This window comes from Acinonyx jubatus, chromosome D1 (genome assembly GCF_027475565.1).
Source record: "Acinonyx jubatus isolate Ajub_Pintada_27869175 chromosome D1, VMU_Ajub_asm_v1.0, whole genome shotgun sequence".
Classification (NCBI taxonomy): domain Eukaryota; kingdom Metazoa; phylum Chordata; class Mammalia; order Carnivora; family Felidae; genus Acinonyx; species Acinonyx jubatus.
The window spans coordinates 42,603,161-42,627,540 of NC_069390.1; the positions used below are offsets into that span (position 1 = coordinate 42,603,161).

Below are 24,380 nucleotides of genomic sequence, written 5' to 3' on the forward strand. Positions count from 1 at the left end.
AAAGAAATAAACAGATATATGTTTACGACTCTGAGGGAGCAAAGACCTTTTTAAACAAGACTTGAAATTTAAAAGCCGTAGAAGAAAAGATGTGCATGAAGTCTTTCAAATGAAATTCAAATAAATGATTTGAAGACATCAAAACTTTGAAGTCTGTATAATAAAATACACAAGTAAACAAAATTAATAGTAAGCAAAAGATTACTAGAAAATAGTTGTGACATGTATCACACACAAAGGACTTTTCAACTGTATTGTATAGAATGTCTACAAATCAAAAAATTTAAAAAAACATGGGCAAAGGATATACATTAGTGATCTATTGCCACATAACGAATTTTCCCCCCAATTTAGTGGCTTAAAACATTTATTATCTCACTGCTTGGGTAGGTCAGGCATGCAGGCATGGCTTCGCTGGGGCTCCTTGCTCAAGATCTCTCCCAGGCTGCAGTGAAGGTGCTGGCTGGGGCTGTAGTCATCTTAAGCTCGACTGGGGAAGGAACCGTTTCTAAGCTCATTCACATGATCGTTGATGAGATTCTGTTCCTCATTGGCTGTTGGCTGGAAGCCATGTGGGCTTCTCCACAAGACAGCTAAATACGTGACATCTTATTTCGTCAGACTGAGGAAGAGCCAGGAAAAGAGAGAGAGAGTGCTAACAAGATGTTAGTCACTGTCTTCTGTAACCTAACATTGGAAATGACAGACTATCATCTTTGTCATTTCTATTCATTAGAAACAAGTCACTGGGACATTAAGGGAAGGAGATTATATGAAGGCATGAATACCAAGGGATGAGGACCATTGGGGGCCACTTAGAAGTCTGCCTACCACAGGATACAAGTGGGTAGTCCATAGACAGAGAAATGACCTATAAACTCATGAAAAGATGCTCATCTTCACTAATCATGAGGAAATGCAAATTAAAATAATAAAGAGGAATCATGCTTTATCCATCACATTAAGGAAAATTAAATAATGATGACATCTAGTTTTGGTAAGGGTTTGGGGAAACAGGTACTATTATGCAGTCCTGGTAGAAGAGAATATTGATATAAAACGTGAAGATGTGCATAGCTCTTTACCCGAAAAGGGAACTTCTAAGACTCTACTGCAAACAAAACAAAACAAAACAAAACAAAACAAAAAATACAAGTGTACAAAGCTCTATGTTCAAGAATGCTTGTGGAAATGGTGTCTGTGATAGTGAAAAATGAACCCACAGGCATGCCCATCTGTAAGGATGGTTAAGTAATTATGAGACATCTAATCCATGGGATTCAAGCCAGAGATGACCAGAATGAGGTAGATGAAAGATCTTCAAAACATATTTTTAAGTAAACAAAACAAATTGCAGAATAGTTAGTGTAATGCCAGGTAAAAACAAAACAAAAGCACACAATACAGCAAAACCATCATTTTTCTATATGCACATGTGTGTGTCTAGATCCCTATTGAGACTATGGAAGGACACAGATCAAAGTGGTTACCTTGGGGGTGCGAGAAGAGTTGGGCAGGAGGAAGGATGGCTAAAGGGGGCTTCTTTTTATCTGTGTAGTCTTAGCTTTTACAATAAGAATGTGTACATGTATTCTTTAATTTAAAAGTACCTGAAAAGCATGGGTATTTTTGGAACACACAATTATCATGAGTGGAAATAACATAATCAGAGTAATCTTGGGAATTCAAAGTCCATCCTCCAAGAACAAGAGAACATACGAGGAAAGAAGAAAGTCCAGGGGCTCCTGGGTGGCTCAGTCGGTTAAGCTTCCAACTCTTGGTTTTAGCTCAGGTCATGATCTCACAATCTTGGGATCGAGCTCTGCATTGTTGTTGGCTCTGTGCAGACAGCACGGAGCCTGCTTGGGATTCTCTGTCTTTCCTCTCTCTACTCCTCCCCCACTTGTGCTCTCTCTCTCTCTCTCTTTCTCTCTCTCTCTCTCAAAATAAAGAAAGAAGAAAGTCCAATAGACAAACAAAAATAGAGGAAAATCTACTCCCCCACTTCTCTGACATTGTCTCCTTAAAGAAAAATCTGAAACAGTTTGGAAATGTCACAGATCCTAATAGTCTGTGGGCACCATAGCTTGGGATCAGTTAGAGCCTCAGTAAATAATGGTGAGATCAGATGAGTGTTTAAATCCCTTTCTGATCTATAATATCTGCAAGGCTGTCATTTCTGATTAACTGCGGTTAAAATATTAGAATATTTCTGTACTGGTTAGTAAATAGCCACTGTCACATGGACCAGACTCCTCCCCAACCACCCCCTGCACCTGACACTGTGACCTCCCCCTGGACCTGCACCTCCCACAAATCAGCAAGAAAAGAGGAAATGTCTGTCATACCAAGAGCCCAGGACCTTGCTTGACAGGCCAGCATCAGTTCTAATTGGCCAGTGCCAGGCTGTTGTAGTGGTATATGTATATGCTTATAAATATAAAGTTTTAGGTAATTCAGGATGTTTGATGCACGACATGAGGTGATAAGGAAGCCAACCTATGTAGAACATTAAAAGCAGGTACAGCGTTAGTGTTAATGATAACACCTCTTTCCCTCTCCTTTAGGTCACGATGGTAATGGTAGGAATAGAATTGGATGGAGATTAGAGGAGTTCTTGAAATATTGGGGCCTATGAAATTTTGAAAAAGTGTCCCCTCTCATTGACTTGGCTTACACATGTCAAGTTGTAGATTCCATGCTCTTAACAACCCATCTTAAGATTTCTTTTTGTGAATCAGGGGCGCCTGGGTGGCTCAGTCGGTTGGGCATCTGACTTCAGCTCAGGTCATGATCTCGTGGTCCATGAGTTTGAGCCCTGCATCGGGCTCGGGGCTGACAGCTCAGAGCCTGGAGCCTGTTTCGGATTCTGTGTCTCCCTCTCTCTCTGACCCTCCCCTGCTCATGCTCTGTCTCTCTCTGTCTCAAAAATAAATAAAAACGTTAAAAAAATTTTTTAAAGATTTCTTTTTGTGAATCAGTATAGATAGAATGGCAGTACAGCATAGGAGTGCTGTCTGAATGGGCATTGAGTGCCTTGGGAACAAAGACAACAGTATGGATCAGGGAAGGCTTCCTGGAGGAGGTGATGCCTGTGCCTACCTGGCCTTTGGAAGGCAAATAAGAAATAACCAGCTGAAGAGAAGGAAGGGTAGGTATTTCAGGCAATGAGAAAGGTGACCAGAAAAGAGGGAGGAAGAGGAGGAGGAGGAGAAAAAAAGAAGGAGGAGAAGGAAAGGAGGAGGAGGAGTGGGAGGGGGAGGAGGGACAGGCGGAGGAGGGGGAGGAGGGGGAGAAGGAGAAGAAGCAGCAGCCTTGAAAGCGAAGTTTAACAAGGCTGGAGAAAAGAGTGTGGACAATGGGCCAGGAGGAAGCTGGCACAGAGGCCAGGACAGATGTAGGAGGAGACCGTGGTGACATAACTAATTCAGGGAGAAATGTGCCTTGCAGGGTCTAAGCAAAAGTGCCACACTTCCCACCTTTTCTATACTGCCTGAAAGTATCTTTCTTTAGTCTTAATTCTTGATTCTCCTTCTCCAAAATCAAACTCTGTGCCTTGCCACCTCTAGCCCCAGGAAACAGATTGACTTTTGCACAAAAGCACTAGCAGAATGGGAATTTTTTTAAGTTTATTTATTTTTGAGAGAGACAGAGAGAGGGAATGGGGGAAGGGCAGAGAGAGCGGGAGAGAGAATCCCAAGCAGGATTCTGTCAGCCCTGCTGACGGCACAGAACTCGAATCCAGGAGCCATGAGACGAGTCAAAACCAAGAGTTGGACGCTTAACCGACTGAGCCACCCAGCAGAATGGGAATCTGCAGCAGCTGTATTTGAGCTTCTCTGGCAAAGATATAAACCATGGCTTCAAGATGACCCACTTGGGATCACAGGCTCTTGGTCCTTGACACCAATGGATAGACAGGAGTCACCTGAGTTAGTCACCACAGGTGAATAACCTGTGGACTGTGGAACTCTAGGTCTGGAAGTGCTGGTCTCAGGGAAGAGAGAGCCCCTGCCCCCACCTCAGGGTTAGAGTCCTGAAGGCCACCCTGTCACCTTCACCTCCTCCGCTCTCTCCTCCCAGTGAAGGTACTGGGATGGGCGGGACTCACCAGGTTCTCAGGAGGCCTGCGGGTTGTGGTTCATGTCTTCTAAGCAGAGTTTGGTGGCGAGAAGTCTGATTTCGTGTCTCCTGGCTACTTTAACGGTTTCTGACATGGGTACCATGGACACGATGTCTGCATCCTCTGAGCCTCAGATTCCTCATCTGCAGTATGAGGAAAACAATAACCATACAGAGTCTTAACCAGTGAAGCCCCCATCACTTCCTGTTACAAAGTGATGGACCAGTGGAAGTCAGCATTCTCACCCAAACCACCAGTCCCCTGGCAGGGAGCTTAGGAGAGGGTGAAGCAAAGAGCAGAAGGTTTCTTCCTAACATCTTGAGGGAGAGAGAGAATGGCTTCCACTACAGGTGTTAAGATTAAAGACCATTCTTGAAGGAGGGAGGACCCAGAGACCTATACTTAGAATGAACGGTAAATTATGACAAGCAGATATGGGAGCAGTAAAGGTGCACACAGAGAGATCATCCTGGCGCTGTCACCAACTAGCTGTGTGACCTTGGACATGTTGCTTAGCATCTCTGGGACTCGGTGTTCTCATCTATAAAATGAGGGGGGATGATATTATCAACTTAATTTTTGTTGGGTTGAATCTGCGTTATTATAAGGATTAAATAAGTTAATACAGGTAAAGTTACCAGATCACTGTTAACTCGATTGCTTTAATTCTTATGAAGCTTCCATGGCCCTGGTGGTTGAATCCTCTGTTTTATCTTTGGGGTAACAATCATCACTAGTTACCCTGACAGTAAGTGGGAGTGGTCATTGGGAGGAACAGTAGTTCTGGGCACAATCTACTTTTCAGAGAAAATATAATAGATTGTTGCCATAATAGCATTTGGAGAGAAATTCCTGTCCCAAGTGGGGCCAGTGATTTACTCTGTGGTTATGAGTATATAATGTTACTAATGTAGTGTGTGTGACCCTAGCTCTTCTAAACTTTCATTGTCGGTGGATTTCAGCAATCCCCAGCCTCTCCTAAACGTCTGGAGTGGGGTGAGAGTCGGGGGGTGGGGGCTATCTCTCTTTCCCCCCTGCTGCAGCCCCTCCCTGTAGCACTCTAATGAAATGGCAGCCCTTGGGTGGAAATTCTGAGCTCTCAGGGCCCTCACCCATGGGAGGCTGGCTCAGCCTGCCTGCTTCTTTGCTGAATGCAAGACGAGGCAAGAGGCCAAGGCGATTTCCTCTCTTTTACTGCATCATAAAAAAGCATCTCATTCTGCATGTGACACCTCTCGAGTGCTCATGCCCAGGCCATGATTAACAGATAATCTCATAAAGGCCTGTGGTCCAGCTGCCAAGACCCACCTGGGGAGAAAGCAAAGGCCTACAACAGAGACCCTTCCTATAGCCTCAAAGACTTGTTTCCTTAAAGTCACTCTTTTCCCATCTGGGGATAATCTAGGCTCTCCTGCCCCTCGCTGGCTTGGCTCCCTGGCTGCCATTTTGCTCTTTCAAAGGGAAGCTTGCTGCCAAACACCCAGACCCTTCCAAAGAGAGGACGTTATTCTCTGACTAAATTAGAGAAGTATTGAGCTGGAGACTTTGGGAATTGTCCAGTAGCAAAACCCTTTCATTGTAGTGATGGGACAAATGAGGCTCGGAGACATCAAGCGATTACCCCAGGGTCAAACCACAAAGGAATGGTAGAAGTGGACTTGGAATCCAGATCTCCTGACACTCATTTGAAGTAGCCATTGTCTGCATTCCCACGGACCATAACCCAGTACTGTGTCCTGACTGAGTGTTTATTGTGTCTGAGCCATCCAAGAATGGCCTGCTGAGATGGGGCCTGAGCTCCCAGACTGGACTTGGAGCCATCTCAGGAAATCACCGGTGCTCCTTTTTGCCTGTTCAGCTCAGCAAGGACACCCAGGAGGGGACAAGGGGATTCATGACTGGCTGGTGGCAGAGCCCCCCAGCGGGAGCCTGACTCTCTATTAGATCCCAGGGACCAGCACAGGCCACTCCTCTTTCAGCCTACAAGGACCACGGTGCAGAGGAAATAGCATGGGTGTGGGTGTGGAACAGACCTGAGCTCCATTCCTGACACTGCTGCCTTCTAGCTGTGTGACGTTTGGCCATACAATTTGCTCTGAATTACGTTTCAAAAATAAGAGTAAAAATTGCTAGCGCCACAGGCTGTTGTGAGGGTTAAAAGGGATTCTTCACAGATATGCTGAGTATGGAGCCTGACTATATGTACTCAGTGTGCGGTTCTTGCCATTATTATTGTCATCCCTCCTACTAGACAACATCAGGCAAGTCACAACCTATGTGAACTTCAAGTTCTTCATTTTCTCTAAAATAATGAGACTATTCCTACCCTACAGACTTAACCAAAAGTTTATGGCAAAGCACCCAGTGGGTTCTCCAGTCAGCTTTAATTTCCTTCCTCCCATCTGGCAAGTCCACAGGGGAGTTCTGGTAGACAGAAAGAAAGGGATGTTAACTCAAGGTTAAGGCTTGAGTTCTGTTATTTCCACCATGGGTGCTAAACATCTATACCTGTATCTCTATCTGATGTGTCTCTATCTGTCTCTATATTTCTGTGTCTATCTCCATGACATATATGCTTCTAGTTTTTCTCTTACTTTTTTAAAACAAAGGGAAGTCATTCAATTGTATTTGAAAAATGAAAAAAGAAAGATATGTTCATGCTCCTTATAAACAATTAATATAATAGAGAAAAGTTTAGGGGCGCCTGGGTGCCTCAGTTGGTCAAGGATCTGACTCTTGGTTTCCAACGAGGTCATGATCTCACAGTTTGTGAGATCGAGCCCCGCATTGAGCTTTGTGCTGACAGTGCAGCACCTGTTTGGGATTCTTTCTCTCCCTCTCTCTTTCTGCCCCTCCCCTGCTGTCTTTCTCTCTCTCTCAAAATAAATTAATAAACTTAAAAAAAATTTAAATAGAGAAAAGTTTAGAAATTAAAATAGTAAAATAACCCAAATAATAATACTCATAACATATATTGACAATAAGCAAACATCATCACTGTTGTCTTTGTATTTGTATACATAGATAGAAAAATAAATATCTAAAAAAACTTTAATAAAAATGAAATCATAACTCTAAATACTATTGTAAAATACGAAGTATTACCTTTAACTTTCCTGGAATTTAATAGAAGAAAATATACCAAAGAAAACTGTAGATTATTGAATACATGCTTCTTTACCATAGGGTAGTATTTCATGAAAAATCCTTTCAAGGTCAATGGAAGTGATTATAGAAAGCATCAAGAGATGGCAGTCATCATGTCTTCTGAAACCATGTTTCAATGTTAATAGCAATAACGTTTGGGTGTGGAAGATAAAGACATTAACACCCTCACACGTTCTCAGCTCCCCTCTCCACACAATTTGGATTTTGTTAGTTATATGATTATTTGTACATTGTTCAGACTTACAGCTCTGTCTGCTCTCTAACTAGAATAGTTCCCATATTTCATGCAACCGTTCAATTCCAGCTCCCATGACTTACCTTGTAGGTAGGGTAAGTGGGGTAGGGGCAGCTAAACCGCAAAAGAGTAAAACATACGGTGTATTAGGAAATCATACATGCTATAGAACAAAAGCAAAAAGTAAAGCAGACAAAGGGAGGTCCAGAATACTGGAGTAGAGTGGAGTGGGCACATATTGCCATAGTAAATAAGACAGGGCGAGCTTCATTGAAGATAGTGTTTATTACCACTATAAATATTAACTAGACCTACTGCTTACCACTTCATGGTGTGCACCTTCATGGTGTTTCTGTTCCTAAGTTATTTTTTTCTTTATTTCTTAATTGCCTGAATGTCACTGTCACATAGTTTTGTTCAAGAAGGGGGCCGTATTACTGATTTCTCAGCTTCGAGAAAGTCTATTGCTTTTTATATTTAACAACACTCTTGTGCGGTTGTAACACCTGGGGTACATTTTCTCTCTCTTATTGTGAACACTGTCTTTTGGCCTTAAATGTTGCTGTGGAGAAAGCTGAGGCCAGCTTGATTTTAACCCCTTGAAATGATTTGCTTTTGCTGATTAAATGTTTGAAGTGTCCTTTTTTTAAACTTACATACCTCTATTTTGAGTTGTCTGTATTAAATTTTCCTGGAACATGGTGTATCTTTCAATTTGCTTTTGCAAGTTTTTAATTTATTTAGATAATTTAAAAAATTTTACCTTTGGGTTTGGAAACTTATTTTTTTTAATTTACTAGGCTTTAAAAAATCTATTAGTTTCCCTGTACTTGTTTTTAATACCGCTGTTTTAATCTACATTTACTGTGATTATCTCAAGCTCCTATCCATCTAATTCATTTTTGGTGAAATATACCTGTTACTTGCTCTAATTTTTTTTTACATTTATTTATTTTTGAGAGAGAGAGAGAGAGAGACAGACAGACAGAGACAGAGACAGAGACAAAGCACAAGCAGGGTAGGGGTAGAGAGAGGGAGACACAGAATCCGAAGCAGGCTCCAGGCTCCGAGCTGTCAGCACAGAGCCCGAGCGGGGCTCGAACTCATGAATGGTGAGATCATGACCTGAGCCAAAGTCAGACATCCAACCGACTGAGCCTCCCTGATGCCCCACTTGGTCTAATTTTTATATTAGTTCTGTAGTGATGTGGTTTGTGTCCTCAGTTTGTTTCTCTAGATCCTCCATCTCCTAATTTGTCTTCAACCTCATTATCTTGTCTCTCAGAGCTTCTGTTCCTGAATTTATACTCTTACTAAGATGTTCTATAACCTGAAAGGCTATGAAGATTTCCTTTTGTTCTTTTGTTATGTTTTCTCCTAGGTTGCTTCTTTATCACTCTCCCCTCCTCTTTCCTCCCTTCCTTCCTCTCTCCCTTTCTCCCTCCTTCTCTCCTTCCCTTTCTCCTTCCTTTCTTTCCTCCTTCCTTCCTCCCCCTTCTTCTCTCCCTCCCTTCCTCCTAGCCCCCTTCTTCCCTTGTTTCCTCCCTCCGTCCCTTGCTCCTCCCCTTTCTCCCTCCCTCCTTTCTCCCTCCCACCCTCCTCCACCTCACTTTCTTCTTTCACAATGTTTGCATAGCTCTTTCATAAATAAGTGAGAAGTTCTTATGATGCTGTTTCAACTCACCAACATAACATTTGTAGAAGCTCATTATAAAGTGTCTGATTCCACATCCCTGCCTTAGAAAGTACCGCCTGGGGAATACATTTGAATCTATGTTTGTTGCCTAAGACTCTCTGGAAGACACTTAGGGCCTGCACTTCTGACTGTTTCCCCTGCGTCCAGTATGGCGGTATGGTGGACTGAGGCAGTGAATTTAGACAGGAGACTCTGAGGGGCATCCTGACTGGCTGGTGGGCTGGGACATGGACCAGTGAGGCTAATGCTACGACTAGAAGCTGTAGGAACCAGAAGAAACTGACTTGAGGGAGCCAGAATCCAACTTTTAGTATCAAAACTGAAAACTTGGAATCAGTATCTACAGTGGCTGAGAGAGCTTATGTTCTGAAGGGAAGCTGGCATTTAGTCCAGGCTCTGTAGCTTGGTGGTTTTATAATCTGGCTCCTCTGCCTTCCCATCTGCACAAGGGTGGTAATGATGGTATCTTTCTCATAGAATTGTTGTGAGGATTAGATGAGGCAATGAATCAACACTTCCCTCAGTGTGGGCAGCTTTCATAAATGCTAGCATTTTCTATCATTATAATAGTGAGACACAGAGGACACAGACTTCTGACAGGCATTGATACCACAGAATATCTGATCAGAAGGCAGCACTTAGCAGCGAAAATATGATCGAAAGTGGCACAACGTTTGGTGTCAGGAACAGCACGTAAGGCCTGTGATTAATCGCTCACAATGAGACCCCAGGCTGTGGCTGGGAGGCCTTGGGGCTCACACTCCTTCCTCCAGGATGCTGGCAAGAGGTGAGGGGAAAGGAGGGAAGCATGAGAGCCAGACACGGTGGCTTGCCACAGTCCAGGGGCTCCCAAAATGTGGTCCCCAGACTAGTGGCATCAGCATCACCTGGGAATTTGTTAGAAATGTGAATTCACAGGGGCGCCTGGGTGGCTCAGTCGGTTGAGCGTCCGACTTTGGCTCAGATCGGGATCTCGCAGTTGACAAGCTCGAGCTCCATGTCAGGCAGTGTGCTGACAGCTCAGAGCCTGGAGCCTGCTTCGGATTCTGTGTCTCCCTCTCTCTCTGCCCCTCCCCCACTCATGCTCTGTCTCAAAAATAAATAAAACATTAAAAAAAGAAAAGAAATGTAAATTCACAGCTCTGGCTCCACACCTAGTGCATCAGAAACTCCGGAATGGAGACCGGGACATTTGTGCTTGAACTAGTCCTCCCAGTGATTCAGAGGTACTCTTAGGTTTGAGAACCATTCTGACTTCTACTATTGTGCTAGTGTTTGGAGAATGGATGGCCAGGATGGGAAGGCAGTGACCCTAGAGTGCCATGGCCAGCATCTTGGAAACTTGAAGTAGGCTGTGACTTTGTGGGCAGAATTAGACTGAGTTGTGCTTGTTAACAACCAATGAGCATTTTAATAGGCATATCATCAGCCTGCACACTTATTCCTCTAAGTATATGTCATTTGTGTATCCTCTACGTACATGTGGATACTGCTATGCTTAACCTATTCTTTAGTGAACCATAATTTTGATTATAAAATGGTAAAACATAGAGAAACACTTGAGTCCCACAGTTATGGTAAAACTCTGGAGCTTACGTTAAACCAGAGTATCATCTGCCATCTGGTGGCAGCATACCCCACCGGCAGGTTCCACAGCAATATCACAAATGAAAGATCTCAGGGAGCTAGGAATTGGGGAAGGGGGAGTACCTCTTGGGTCTGAAGAAATTAGAGGAAGATTCCTCCTCATGTCAGCTTATGATGGTTCCCTCTCAGAGAAGCGAGGTGGAATACGGATGTTAGCAGCAGACAGAACTGGGCTAGAGCAACTTTTGGAAAGTTACTTCACATCTTCGAGCCTCCGTTTCCTCATTTTTAAATGGAGGTAAGAGTAAAATAATGCTTCAATGTCCAGATTATTGTGGGGGTCAAATGAGGGAATTGGTTGAAAACAGCTGGACATGTTTGGAAAACTGTTAAGAGCTGCCCAGATGTGAGTTGTTTATTATTTATGTCTGAAATTTGGTCTTTAATTGTGGAATGTAATGTTCTCTGTTGGAAGAATTCTAGATATTAGCAAACAGGTGGAGAAGGTATTTTGGTGTTTGGGTTTGTCTTGAAAAAAATTTTTGGAAGGACTTAGGGCCAAGAGATTCTGCCCTGAGATTACCCCAACTATGATTTAGGAAGGAAAGGGGAATGATCAACTCTACGCCCCAGCAAGGTGGGGGGGCAGGAAGTTGAAGAGCCCCTGGCCATAAGCCATTCAGGTGCCTTTTGTCCTTGTGTCATCTGGACTTGGGAGAAGGAAGGATGGAGAGGAAGACAGAAGGCTGGGTAGCAGTTTGCAGAGACAAAGGTGGGAATGAGGAAAAGGGAGAGAAAGATAAAGACAAGAAGATAGAAGACAGGAAGGGAGTCAGCAACCAAGAGAATAAGAGATAAAAGAAAGAGTCCTTGGGGGGAACCAAGTTAAAAGAAGCTTCAACTAGAGGGAAGAGAAAAGGACATGTGCCCTGGTGCTGTTGCCCTAGAGGGTTCCAGGCCTTTCCAACTGGCAGTACTTTTTTGTGAGTCCACTTTTGCCACTGAGACACTTGTTTCTTCAGGGACCTTGTGTTTTTGTACACGTGAAGTGTTTGGATCCAATGTGCTTAGTGAAAGAGAAGAGTCCTACATCGCTGGAAAAAGAGACCAGATGTCTTTGAAATCATCTAAATTGTCTCTATTTAAAAAAAAAAAAAAAAGAAGAAGAAGTTACTCTTTCCATTGCTGCCAGATCTGAAAGTCCAATTTGCCAGGATAATATATCCGGTGTGGATAAAGATTTCCAAAGTTGAAGTGTTTGTTGCTTAGCAACCTGGAGGCATGAAGGGGCCATTTGGGCTCTGCCATTGAACCCTTTGGGAGACCAGGCTTCACTCAGCAGCAGGCATGGGCTGAGAAGGAACCAGGGCTCACTCGGGCCTTGAGCCCACACTGTCCCTCCTCTTGTAGGTTTCTCCCCAGGTACTTGAGGGTAATAAAGTGTAAACAGAGGAGGAAGGGGAAGCAGAAAGAGGCAGAGAGAAAGGGAGCCGCCTAAAGAGAAAGGTCCCAGGCATTGAGTGAGTCTAAAAGAAAATACCAATTGTGCCTATGACTTGATCATTGGCTTTCGGCACACATGCAAATATCTACTATTCCAGTGCTGTGGAACGAGAATACTTTTGTACTTTGAAAATGCTATTTTTACTACTAACTGTAAAGAGAAACTATGTACATTATTATTATTGTGATTGTTATTATTATTATTGCTATTTTCCCTGTCTCAAGTTTCAGTGGAAACCTGCCTACCTACTTATCTGTGCTCTACATGAGGGGTGGGCACTGTAGTAGTTCCTCCAAATGCATTGCCCCTTCTCCTGGTAATTACTCTGGTGTTTGGTCCAGTTTGCACCCTGCCTCTACACAGTTCTAGCAACAGCAAAGAGGTGACTCTATACCTAGGGCCTGTGGCCCAGACCGAAGCTGGTGTGCTCAATCTCGTCTTCTGGCCATAGTTATTTCTTCGGGGACAGGACTGTGACCCCATTCTGACTACAGAGCTACAAGAAGAGAAGTTTGCTGGGGGTTCCCAGAAGAGCTCTTCCTCAGGCATCTGGGGAAATTTCTGGGGGTAACCCTGGTTTTTTCTCTCTGGGTACTTGCAGCCATTTTGGGGACCATAAGAGGGAGACAACCTTAAGATGAATCTGATTCTGGGAAGGGCAGGGTGAAGGGAGAGGAAATAATGAACAATGAAAAAATCCTTGATGGTATACGCTACTGCATCAAACTGTTCCTGAAGCCCAACTTGATCTTCAGTCTCCAATTGTATAAGCCAATAATTGTCCTTTATTGTTTAAGCCAGTTTGAATTGGGTTTTCTGCTACTTAGAATCCAACATTTTTTAGTGATGCAGTAACCTTTATTGAGCACCTATTCTATGCCTGTCACTCCATAAAATGCTCTTATATGTGTTATTGTCCCCTAATCCCCATGGTAACCTGACAGGAAAGGTATAACATTCCTATTTTTCAGCTGAAGAAAAACCCCAGTTCCAATACTGCAGTGGTTTGTAGTAGAGCTGGGATTTTGATCCAACGTCCTGACTTGAGAGCTCAGGCTCATCCCCAGGCTCAGATTCTCTGCTGGCAGGCGAGGAGATCTGCTCTCAACAGAGTGGGGAGGGAGAGCAGTAAGGGAAGTCAGAAGTGAGTCCTGAGCTGACAGCATTGACAAAGGCCAAGACAAAGGCCCGAAGTAGAATCTGCAGTGGGTTCAGATGATCTGGCTGGTTCAGGGTCCTCGTGTGGTAAGCCACCCTCTGACAGCACGTGGCCCCCTCTCTGGCCAGGCCACAGCCTGCTTTTAATACCAGCACCCTGGACACCATGAGGAATAAAGACTTAATGACAACTACTCATCCCTATAAACATTTACAAAGGCTTGTGAAATTTTATTTTATGTAACTTGTGTTTCCTAATTTAATGGCTTCCTTTCGGTGTCCCTCTTCCAAGTTAAGACATATCAGCAAACTGCTGGAATGACAAGACCATGGGGACGTGATGGTACTAGTTAACGTTCAGGGTATTTACTCCATGCCAGCCACTCTTCTGAGAGCCTTCCACATGCAGTTTGTAGGTTATGAGTTAGTGTATTGTCACCCCTCTGTTGTGAGTGTGGACATGGAGGCTCAGAGAGGTTAGATCTCTTCCTGAGGTCACACAGCTACATCCTGTGCTCTCAACCACTACCCTATATTGCCTTTTCATGCAGACAGAATGAGGAAAACCTCTCACCAAGGTTCTTGGCAAACAGGATATAATAAGTCTAGTGACAGATCGAGCATTGCTTGACTCTAAGCACCAGAATAACCCCATTTGGTGTGGAAATGAACCAAGTGTGGCTATAAAGTTGTGAGACTGATATTTTAAAAGCACACACACTTTATCATGCATATGACTGCCACACTTTTAGAAGTTATCCCTCACCCCATACTCTCACTTTTGAAAGAAAGAAAACCAGAAAAAAGATTCATATAAATAGCTTTGAAAAAGAAAAATGATGAGAACAGACCAGCACTGCCAGGCCTGCAGTATACTACAAGGCAGTATTAATTAAAACAGCATATGGTCCTGCAGATGAAAATAGACAAATAGATGAGTGGGAAAGGACAGAAAACCCCTCCACACTATTATTTGGTATACAGTAGAAGTAGTATCCCCTATGTGGAGGTTGGGCAGAATGTGGCACCCAGAAACATACTGATTTGGATTCTTTCCTCCTAGCCTATACCACATTAAATTCTGGCTAGATTAAAAAATAAGATGTAAAAAGTGAGTCCACAAAATATCTAAGAGAAAATTTAAGTTCATGATTAGGAAAGGCTGTCCTAAATACTGCACCAACAACCAAAACCATGAACAAATTTGTAGATTTAACTGTATAAAAATTAAATATTTCTGTATAGCAAATATACCACAAAATATACAAAAGACAAAGGTTCCTAGCCTTGACATACAAAGAAGTCTTATAAAATCAGCAAGATAAAATGGAAAACACATAGCAATGTCCAAAAAAAATCAGGTCGGGGCACCTGGGCGGATCGGCTGGTTGAGTATCTGACTCTTGATCTCAGCTCAGGAGACGATCTCCCAGTTCGTGAGTTTGAGCCCCGAATTGGGCTCTGCGTTGACAGTGCAGAACCTACGTGGGATTCTCTCTCTCTCCCCCTCTCTCTCTGACCCTCCCCAGCTCATTCTCTCTCTCTCTCTCTCTCTCTCTCTCTCTCTCTCTCACTTTCTCTCTCTCAAAATAAATTTAACTTTAAGGAAATGTCAGGTTGCTTTAACAAATTATTAGTGGAAGCATAAACTCACACATGATGAAATACAATCGTGCAACATACATCAAAGACCTTAAACATTTGACTCAGCAATTCTCCTCCCAGAAATTTATCTTAAGAGAATGACTGACATATACACAGAGACATTTGTGTGAAAGATAGTCATCACAATGTCATTCACGATAATTTTAAAAGGTGAAATTAAGCCAACCATCTGAAGAGAGAATAGGTTAAATAAATGAGGGGGTCTGTCCATTCAAAGAGCATTTAACAGTGGTTAATGAAGATGGTATACATGTATATTAACTGGCACCGAAACATGTTTTTGATTTGCTGTTAAGTGGAAAAAGGAACTTATGAGTATGTATCAAAATATTGTACTTGTGTATAGATATAACCCTCTTCCTCTAAGAATCCCTAGTAAACTATCTAATTATATATATATATATACACACACACACATATATACATACACATATATACATGTATATATATGTATATATGTGTGTATTATATATATATATATATCTATGTTTTCTAATATTTTCTAAAATATACATTTCTAGGTAATAAACTTACATACATTAGCAAATTGTTTTGTATATATAAAATATCGCCTAATAAAAAGCAAATACTGAGGGTGTGCTTATAAGTAACAAGACTGTTTCTTCCCTTTTTGTGGCCTGAGTGACTTTTGAATTGGCCCAGTAGGTTGCAAGGAAAAGCATGGGCTTTGAGAACCCCAATGACTTGGTTTGAAATTTCACTTATCCTATACTGGTTGTAAGATTATGGGCACACTTCTTAACCTTCTTGAGACTCGGGATTCTCATCTTCAAAATAAGAATAATATCTACTTTGCATGATTATATTATATGCCATACATGCAAATACTTAAGCCCCTATCTCGGTGACTGGTACCTAGAAGAGTGTTAGTAAATTGCAACAACTATTATTCTCCTTTAATTAACACTCAGCTCGAATGCCTCTCTGGATATCTTCAACTACCTTAGGCAGCTGGTTCTCTACTCACCATTTTTTCATAGCTCTTTGTGGGCACCTGCTATTGCTTACTCTGCATTGACCCACTAGATGTGAGCTCCTGGAAGCCAAAGATCAAATGGGCCCATCTCTGGATCTAGGGGCACATAAATATTTGTTGAATGGATAAAGGAGTAAATGAATAACAACTAAGATCAATGACAGCAAGGCTGAAATAAGTAAACATTTCCCTAAGAGAACAACTTTTGAGGGCTACACTCAATGGTATATATATTATGGTTCATGTTTTAAAATGTTTTTTATTTATTTAAAGAGAAAGAGCATGCATGTAAGCAGGGGAGAGAAGGAGAGAGACAGAGAGAGAGACAAAGAGAGAATCGCACGTAGGCTCCATGTCCTAGAGCCTGACGCGGGGCTCGATCTCACCACCGTAAGATCACAACCTGAGCCGATATCAAGAGTTGGCTGCTTAACTGAGTAAGCCACCAAGGTGCCCCCATTTTCTTAAAAACTACCTGAATGTTATTTTGGAACCCCATCTCATGGGAAATGGGACTCTAAGACAAAATATATAATACATCAGATATATTATACCAGTAGCAAATGCAAATATTTATTGAGTACTTAACTGTGGGCCTGGCACTATGCTAGGCACTATTTATTTATTTATTTATTTATTTATTTATTCGTCTCAAAAGATAAACAGTGAAGAAACTAATGATTAGAGAGTATAAGTCACTTGCATCCAGTATCTAGAGTGGCAGAACAAGGGTTTGAACCCACATCTTTCTGGCTGATTTTGATTCTTAACCTATGCTCTTAACCATGACTCTCCCCAGTGTGGCATTTCAAAGGCTTTATTGAGGAGAATGTTGAAAATCTTGTCATCACTGGATCCGTGGGCCTCAAGGGCTCTGGAGAGATGCCCCCAGCATGGATGGTGAGGAAGAGGAAGGGTGTTGTGATAAGAGGAGATAACCGAAAAGAATGAGAGAAGGGGGGGATGATGGGGAGAAACAAGATGGGGTGCCAGACAGACTGGGGGGAAAAACCCTCTGTTGACCACCATGGCTTGCCATGTTGGGAGGCAGCATTTTTAATACTTGGGCAAAATTTTGAAGTGGGCCATACTAATGGCATAACCGAGGCAGGGATGATGGGTATGCAAGTGAAATTTTGTTTTGTTTTACAGTTTTAAAAGAACAACCATTATTGAAATAAGAATATTGATTTGTTGTGTTAAATTAAAGCACATTGACTGTCTAGGAAAATATTGGCAGTAGGAAGAGGTCTTTTACCTCCCTTCCCCACAAGCCTTAACCTTCCCCCCACCCCCCACCCCCAGCCTTTTCGGGTGTTCTATTTCTGCTAATCCTTGCTAAGAAGTAACTGGTGAGCAAGAGGTTAGCTGGTGGGGTCTCAAGGTGCGACCTTTCCCAGGGGCATTTGCATGTTAATAGAGGATACTGGGAACTCAGGAACAGCCTCCAGGTCTCAAATGAAAGAAGTCCTGAAGGTGGATGAGAGGCGTGGGCATGGCCCCCAGGGCCCCCCGCTGTGTAGGCCACGTTGATTCCGCCTGTGTGGATGGCCGCTGCTCTGGGCTTCTCTCCAGCTGCTTTTACAAAGAAGTGGTTTGGAGAAGAACAAAGAGATTGTGTTTATCCCCAGGCAAGTGTTCCCTTGCCAGGGCTATGTGCACAGTGCCCAGCTCAGAGTCTGCACCCAGACTCTGCTTTGCTTACTGGTTATTCGTTGAATGAATGAAGAAAGCTCTTTCCTCTTCCTCCCTCCTCCCCCTCACACCTTCAGCCCTGTTGTCCATAAGCCCTTGAAGCCCAAGACTGAGGGCCCAAGACCGGGGCAACTTCTTTCTAGTGATAAGAACACAGCCAAGAAGAAATTCCTACCATTTGCATTTTATTATTTTTTCCTCCTTATAACTGGAAAACCTCAAAACTTGTGCTGAATTGCATGACCTCACTGACCACGTTTCATGTTCCTCGTTGAACTGCGGTTAAAACAATCTCCTTCTTAACTATGGCCAAACTGCAGAAAAGAAAATTCCTACGTGGACGTGTTCTCAGGCACAGGCACATTTCAGGGTCCTAGGGAAGGAAAGGGGGGGGGGGACGAGGAGGGAGCCGTGAGGACAAGACTACTTTTCTGTTTGGCTGAATTCATCAAAAATGTCCAAACCCCATACCGAACATTCATCACTAATTAAATCCTAGCACCATAATTCAGAGAAAACAATTACAGCATTTAGAATTTTTAAAGGAACTATTATTGCTGCCTTGGCCCTTTTAAAAATTATGCTCCCCAAAGGACAAAATGTGATCCATTAATATGTATGTATTATTACTTTTTTTGTGAGGGAAGATTGCTGATGCCTGTGAATATGGAAGCATTTATCGGTTGCCGACAGCCGCTCAGTTGACTTGCAGTTTTAAGTGCAGTATTTTCTAGAATCTAAAAGGCTATAACATTAATTACCTTTTTGCCTTTAGCTGGTGGCCTGCTAGTTTCTGTCCTGTGTTCTCATCTCTTACCTTGTCACACTGGCAACCTGCTTATGGAGTGAAGGGGTCGTTCAGACCCCAGAGTCAAACGATTGCTGCGAGAGATCGCACAATAATCCATTCAGTTGAGGGTGGTTCCTCCCAGTTACCCTTGGTGCCCAGATGAGTTCTTGTTTTTTTTCATTTTTCAGGTGAGGCCCCTCTGCGTGGAGTCCTATGCTCGCCCCTGAGTGAAAGGCATTCTGAATTTCGAAGTCAGGTCTGTGACTCTTCTACAGCGAGTATGCCCCTGCTAAACTGGGATCTGATTTTGTTTCTGTTTCATTTTATCCTTCTTTGTCTTGATAATTTAACAGAGTTATAGAGAACTGAGTTAAGCCGAGTCTGGCACCAAGGATCACGGTTGGCCTCTGTGGAGCTGTAGTGCTTACTTGTGCGTGTGCACACGCGTGTGTGTGCGGGCACAGAGTACACATAAGTATGTATGTATGTGTATATATATAAAAGCACGACTCAGAAACTTCCATTCGGCTCCCTGATCAGTCTATTGTCACATGCATTTGGCATTCATTATCCATGAGCCTCCGGCGCCTCTGGTCCTGTGCCCTGGCTAACAGTGATTTGGTTTATAGAGATCATATGGCAGGGAAACAGACCTTGAAAGACAGAGCTATGAGAAGCACACTTGATGAATTTCCTATGATTTGAGTCTGGGTTTATTCTTCCCTGTGGCGGGGCAGACACCCCAGAGCACACGCGGCCGGCCTGGGAGCGCAGCGAGGAGTGGAGGCTATGACAATACGCACACTGTTTTTTTCTTCACACGTCTCGGGTTGCATTTCCTATCTGGGAAAAAAAGAAAAGGGAGCCTTGTAAGGGATCCAGAATCTGGGCAGGAAACCACACAGAGTGAAGGTTGCCATTGTCATTAGCAATTAATGTAACCACCAGGGCTGGAAGGAGAAAGCCCTGCCAAGGCTGAGGGGGAGGGGAGGGGGCGCAGAGGCTGTTGGAGGGGAGGGGGCCGCTTCCCCCATTCACCGGCTACCGGCTACCAGCTACCGTTGGATCCGTTGGTCAGAGGAAGGAGCAGGACATCTTCCCCAGCATTCACAAGAGATAATACAGTGCTAGAAGTTTTTATTTTAAAACAAGGTGTCTAGGACTTGATAAGTTAGTTATAAAATGCCACTGCCACCCATTTTTAGTTTCTGTGGCTCCAGGTCTGATTCCTTAGTCCCTTTGATAGGCTATTTTTTTCTTCTCTTTCAGTCTGTTGAGACTCATTTTTTTTTAACAGTATTTACTGAGTGCCTTCTCTGTGCCAAGTACTTGGGGTGCTGAGCATGAAGTTGATGCTAATCTGCAACATGTGTTGAGTATATGTGTACCAGGCATGGTGCTGGGTATTTTCTACTTGTGACCTCATCCAGGCATCACTGCAACTCTCTGAGCTAGGTTTTCTTCTCACCCCAATTTACAGATGGCATAGCTGAGGCCCAGAGAAATTAATTTACTCTCTCCAGGTCATAAAATGAATGCATGGGCTAACTGGAATTTGAGCCCGGGCAAATTTGTCCCTTCAAACCTGTGCTCCCAATACTTGTTTTATGCCCTCAAAGAGCCCATAGTCAGGGGGAGTTTCCAGCAAGTTAATCAATGATTAAATGACAAGGTGAGGTGGGCTGTGACAAGGATAAGTTTAGAGTCTTCAGGTGTCCAGAGAATAGACACCTAATCTACCCTGGGGAGACACTCAGGGAAGGCTGCCTAGAGGAGGTGAGTTTGACATTCCTCCTGCCTTCTCTTGTGCCTCAGTAGTATGTTGGCCAAACTAGTCAGTCTGGAAGTGGACATTAATGTAGTAGTATCTCTGTCCAGCTTCCTATATAGGCGTCAGAATGTTCTGTAGATCTGTCTAGTCACCAAAGATGTCTGCTTCCTGTGTCCTACGCAATGAAGTCCCAATTGGGACTGCCAGTATTTCTCCTACACTTGAAATGGATACCAATCTCTCTCCTATTCCTCCTCCCCCTTCCCTGTTTTGTCTCTCTGCTTCTTCATCCCTCCCCTTTCTGCCCCCACCCTCTTTCTCTTTCTTTCTGGTAGTTTAAAAAACGCCACTTTTCATTAATGTGACCAAAATGTCATCAAGTAGTTTAATGCTCTTTAATGTCCTTGTATCGTTTACGTTTTGCGAACAGTGTGGAAATGAATCCCATCTGTGGGTTCAAGAACATCAAAAAAGTTGGACAGGCTATTTAGACGTGCTACTTCACATTGCATTAGCGTGTACAATGTCAGGGGGCCGAGCCAAGCACGGTCTGTCCCAGCCTCAGCCCGCCCCTTCCCCAGCCTGGGAGGGACAGATCGCTTACCTCCAAAACTCAGAGGCAGTCTGGGGATGGGTTCTGGAAGGCTGCCCAGAGGCCCCAGGAAAAGTGTGAAGCCTAAATAAAAGATGAGAAATGATTCAGGAAAATCTCAATCTTCCTTTCTGGTGCCAAGATGCCCTAACACTAGCTTTTTCATCTCTCGGGTGAGAGGCTGGTTATAATGCTGTTTGACTTCTTCAAAAGTGATTAACTAGTCTCTCTGTCTGTCTGTCCCTGTCTCTTTCTTTCCCCTCCCCACCCCACTCCGGCTCCCCAGGGAAGGGAGCTCTGGGGCCCACATTAAGCTGACAGTTTGCAAGAAGGTGGCTATAAACCAAAACTGACTGGAGGGTGTCAAGTTCAGGGCCAGCAGAGCTCATAAAAGTGGTGCTCTCTGGATGGCCTCGAGAGGGTCTCAAAACCTCAATCAACAGCGTTGGTGATTCCAGGATGACCCTGTTGCTGTGGCATCACCCCGGCAAAGGGCACTGATGTTGGAGTCACCCCACTTGAATTCTGGCTCCTCTGCTTTCTAAAAATATGCTCTTGAGCAAGGGAACCCCTGTGTCTGTTTCCTTTCCCGAAAACCAAGGATACCAATTGTTTCAGCCTGCTTAGATGAGCTAACGGCATGAAGCGCATAGACTCCTGTCTGGCCATAGTAAGTCCTCCAGCAAGGTTAATCATCAGTTGTTCATAGTATTACTTTGTTATCCTGCTCTTGCAACCCCACCCCACCTACACTGTACCCTTCAGGTGTGCTTCCAGGTAGAGTCAGCCCCTTCTTCCCTTCCAGCTGAGCTCTCATCTCACCCTCCTCTGCAAGGATTGCAGTGAGTGGGAGGGGCAGGGGACCTTGACCTTGACTCCAGAATATCCTGGCTTTTTCCCAGCTCTGTGGAAAAACCCCTCATTCAACTGCATTCCCTGGAAAGAAGGATGTGGCTTTTTATTTTCAGAAAAACAAAAAGCAAAACAACAGAAAAACAAAAACAAAAAAACGAACAAAACAAAAACAAAAAGCCACCCAAATCTTCTATTCTTCCCCAGATATGGGTAACAGCCGAGAGTGGATTTTGAACTGTTAATCATTATAGCTGAATGAATGATGACCCACCTCTCTAAAGGCTCTCAATAGGTAGCCAGTATTGTAAACCCCATCCGCCTTATTTTGCATTTGCTTTTATGAATGAATGTTCTTTAATTTTAAATGTAAACAAGCAAATAACCTGATTGTTATTTCACAATCTTCAAGACAAGGTCATTCTGTTTTAACTTCTAAGTTAAATAAACAAAAACATTCCTTTAATGCAATTACCAGAAAAATAATTTGCTTCTAAGTTCCTTATAGGATGTGCTTTATAAGATGTGCGCCCATCAACCTGTTGGTTATTTATGCTAAGGCAATTTGGAGAATGCCAAGGGGTGTTATAAGTGGACTTTCCTGGAGGCTTGTGAACGCAGCTTATAGCAGCCACCGCTCCAGCCTTTGGGCTGAGACTGGTGGGAAGGACACTGGGTTCTAAGAATCAGCAGGCCTGGTTCTAAGATCGGAATCATCACTTCTTGCTGTGTGAGCTGGGACAAGTCACCCAGGCTCACCCAGCCTGGACTTTTCCGTCAATGTAAAAGGGTTGCTGCCCGAAGGCGCTCTCAGTGTCTTGTCATTGTGACCATAACATGAGCTCATCCTTCAGGCTTCATGAAGAAGGTCTTTCCAGACCTCCTGACTGGATGACATGCTAGAGCCTTCCTTAACCCGTCTACTTTCCATCTGAACTCACGGCACTATTGTTGGCTGATGGTATAGCACTATGGCTAACAGCACAGACCTGGGAGCCAAGCTCTGTGGGTTTGATTTCTGGCTCTGGGGCTTGCTGGCTGGTGACCCTGGATAAGTCACCCAACTTCCAAGGCTAAGAATAGTATCTCTCTCAAAGGACTATTGTAAGGATTAATTGACTTAATATGCGTCAGGCACGTAGCCCAGTGCCTGACACATAGCAAATGTTCTGTATGAGTACATAGGCTTTTATTCTCTGTTCAGTTATTTACTGTCTCTCTTTAGTCCTTCACTGAGAGTTCTCTGAGGACAAGCACGACGTCTGCTTCCACTGCTGTAGCTCACCCACCACTGAGCACCGTGCCGGGCACCTGGAAGATTCTGACGATTATTCTTTGGATTGTGTTGAAGTAAAATAATGTAAAAATGCTTTGTAAACCACTGTGCAAGGAATTTTTTTTTCTTATTAGTTCCGGAAGGAGTTTATTTGATGAAATATGTCCAGGGCTCTCTCAGAATTGCTGCTGCTGCTGTTGAATGTGACAACATTTTGATCAGTTGACTAGTCAGTTTATGAATCACACTTGTTACCAGTCTTCCCTGCATTTAGTTCTTGTCTTCCTGGTTTGTGCCGAGTGGATTTGCCAGAAAAAACTTGGGTTTGCTAATGCATACGACTCCACCACTCCACCGATGTTTACTGAGTGTCCCTTACAGGGCGGCCCCCGGCTGGGAGAGGCTGCAGACAGGAAGCAGAGTGGGACTCATTTTCAAGCTCACAGTCTAGGAAGGGAGGCAGATGTATGAATCCAGGCCTAGCCATGCATATTACAATAAATGAGTACCTGATTCAACCTGGGCCAGAGTCCTTCCTTAGGATTTTATATATGGTGACTGAGAGATGCAAGCTCTCTCTTTCCTTTGGGGTCAAAGGCTGGTTAAATAGAAGCCTGGACATGTCTGGAGACCGTACTTACTCTTTCCATGTTGTCTGGGGAAAGCCCATGTGACATTGCAAAGGATGAAGACAACCCACAAAGTGAAATGGGGTGGGGAGTGAGGGAGAGCTTTGGGGATTCTTTGTCATTGCAGCAAAGCCAGACTACTCAACTCATATAGATGCCATCTCACTTAAAGGTCTTTCTGATATCATGGCCTGCAATTCCCACTCTTTGGAAAGCTTGGGAAATGAGTTAAGGGATTCCAAAGCCATGGATGTGCAGGAATCTTAAGCAGGGCTCTATTTGTATCTGTCTTGTTGTTGACATCCTAGTCCCTAATGAGGTCATTTGAACATCTGTAGCGTATCTGCCAAGAGCCAGTTAACTGGAAATGACATTAGTCACTGTTAGCACAGTGTCTCTTCCCCTTTCTCCCTTGGATCTGTGCCTTGGGGACACTCCGACACAGCTCAGAGGTTCTTAGGGGCCAGACATCAAAGGGAGGGATATAGTCACCAGCAGACCCCTGTCAAAACATTCAACATTTTACTTGTTGGCTCCCAACCTTTCTGATACTGAGCACCTCTTTCAGTAATCCTTATGTCTGAGTGTTGAAAGATCAAGTCTTCAAACATAAAGTGCTGATTAAGTCATAGTATACTTAGT

The 24,380-nt window shown here is 43.6% G+C and overlaps 2 long non-coding RNA genes across 3 annotated transcripts in view; one reads left to right on the plus strand and one right to left on the minus strand.

Annotated features, from left to right (window-relative positions):
- LOC128311816 (uncharacterized) overlaps positions 1-24,380 on the plus strand; it is a 154,624-nt gene that overhangs the window by 57,722 nt on the left and 72,522 nt on the right. The window contains exon 3 of one of the 2 annotated variants that reach the window (XR_008290442.1): positions 18,807-18,874. The exons of the other annotated variant lie outside the window; for it this stretch is intronic. This is a non-coding gene — a long non-coding RNA (uncharacterized LOC128311816). The remainder of the gene's footprint in view (positions 1-18,806; positions 18,875-24,380) is intronic. 2 annotated transcript variants of the gene reach the window in all.
- LOC128311815 (uncharacterized) lies at positions 83-16,212 on the minus strand. The gene is made up of 4 exons (XR_008290441.1): positions 16,125-16,212; positions 7,610-7,640; positions 4,112-4,266; positions 83-622 (listed from the first exon to the last, which is right to left on the minus strand). It is a non-coding gene; the product is annotated as an uncharacterized LOC128311815 (long non-coding RNA).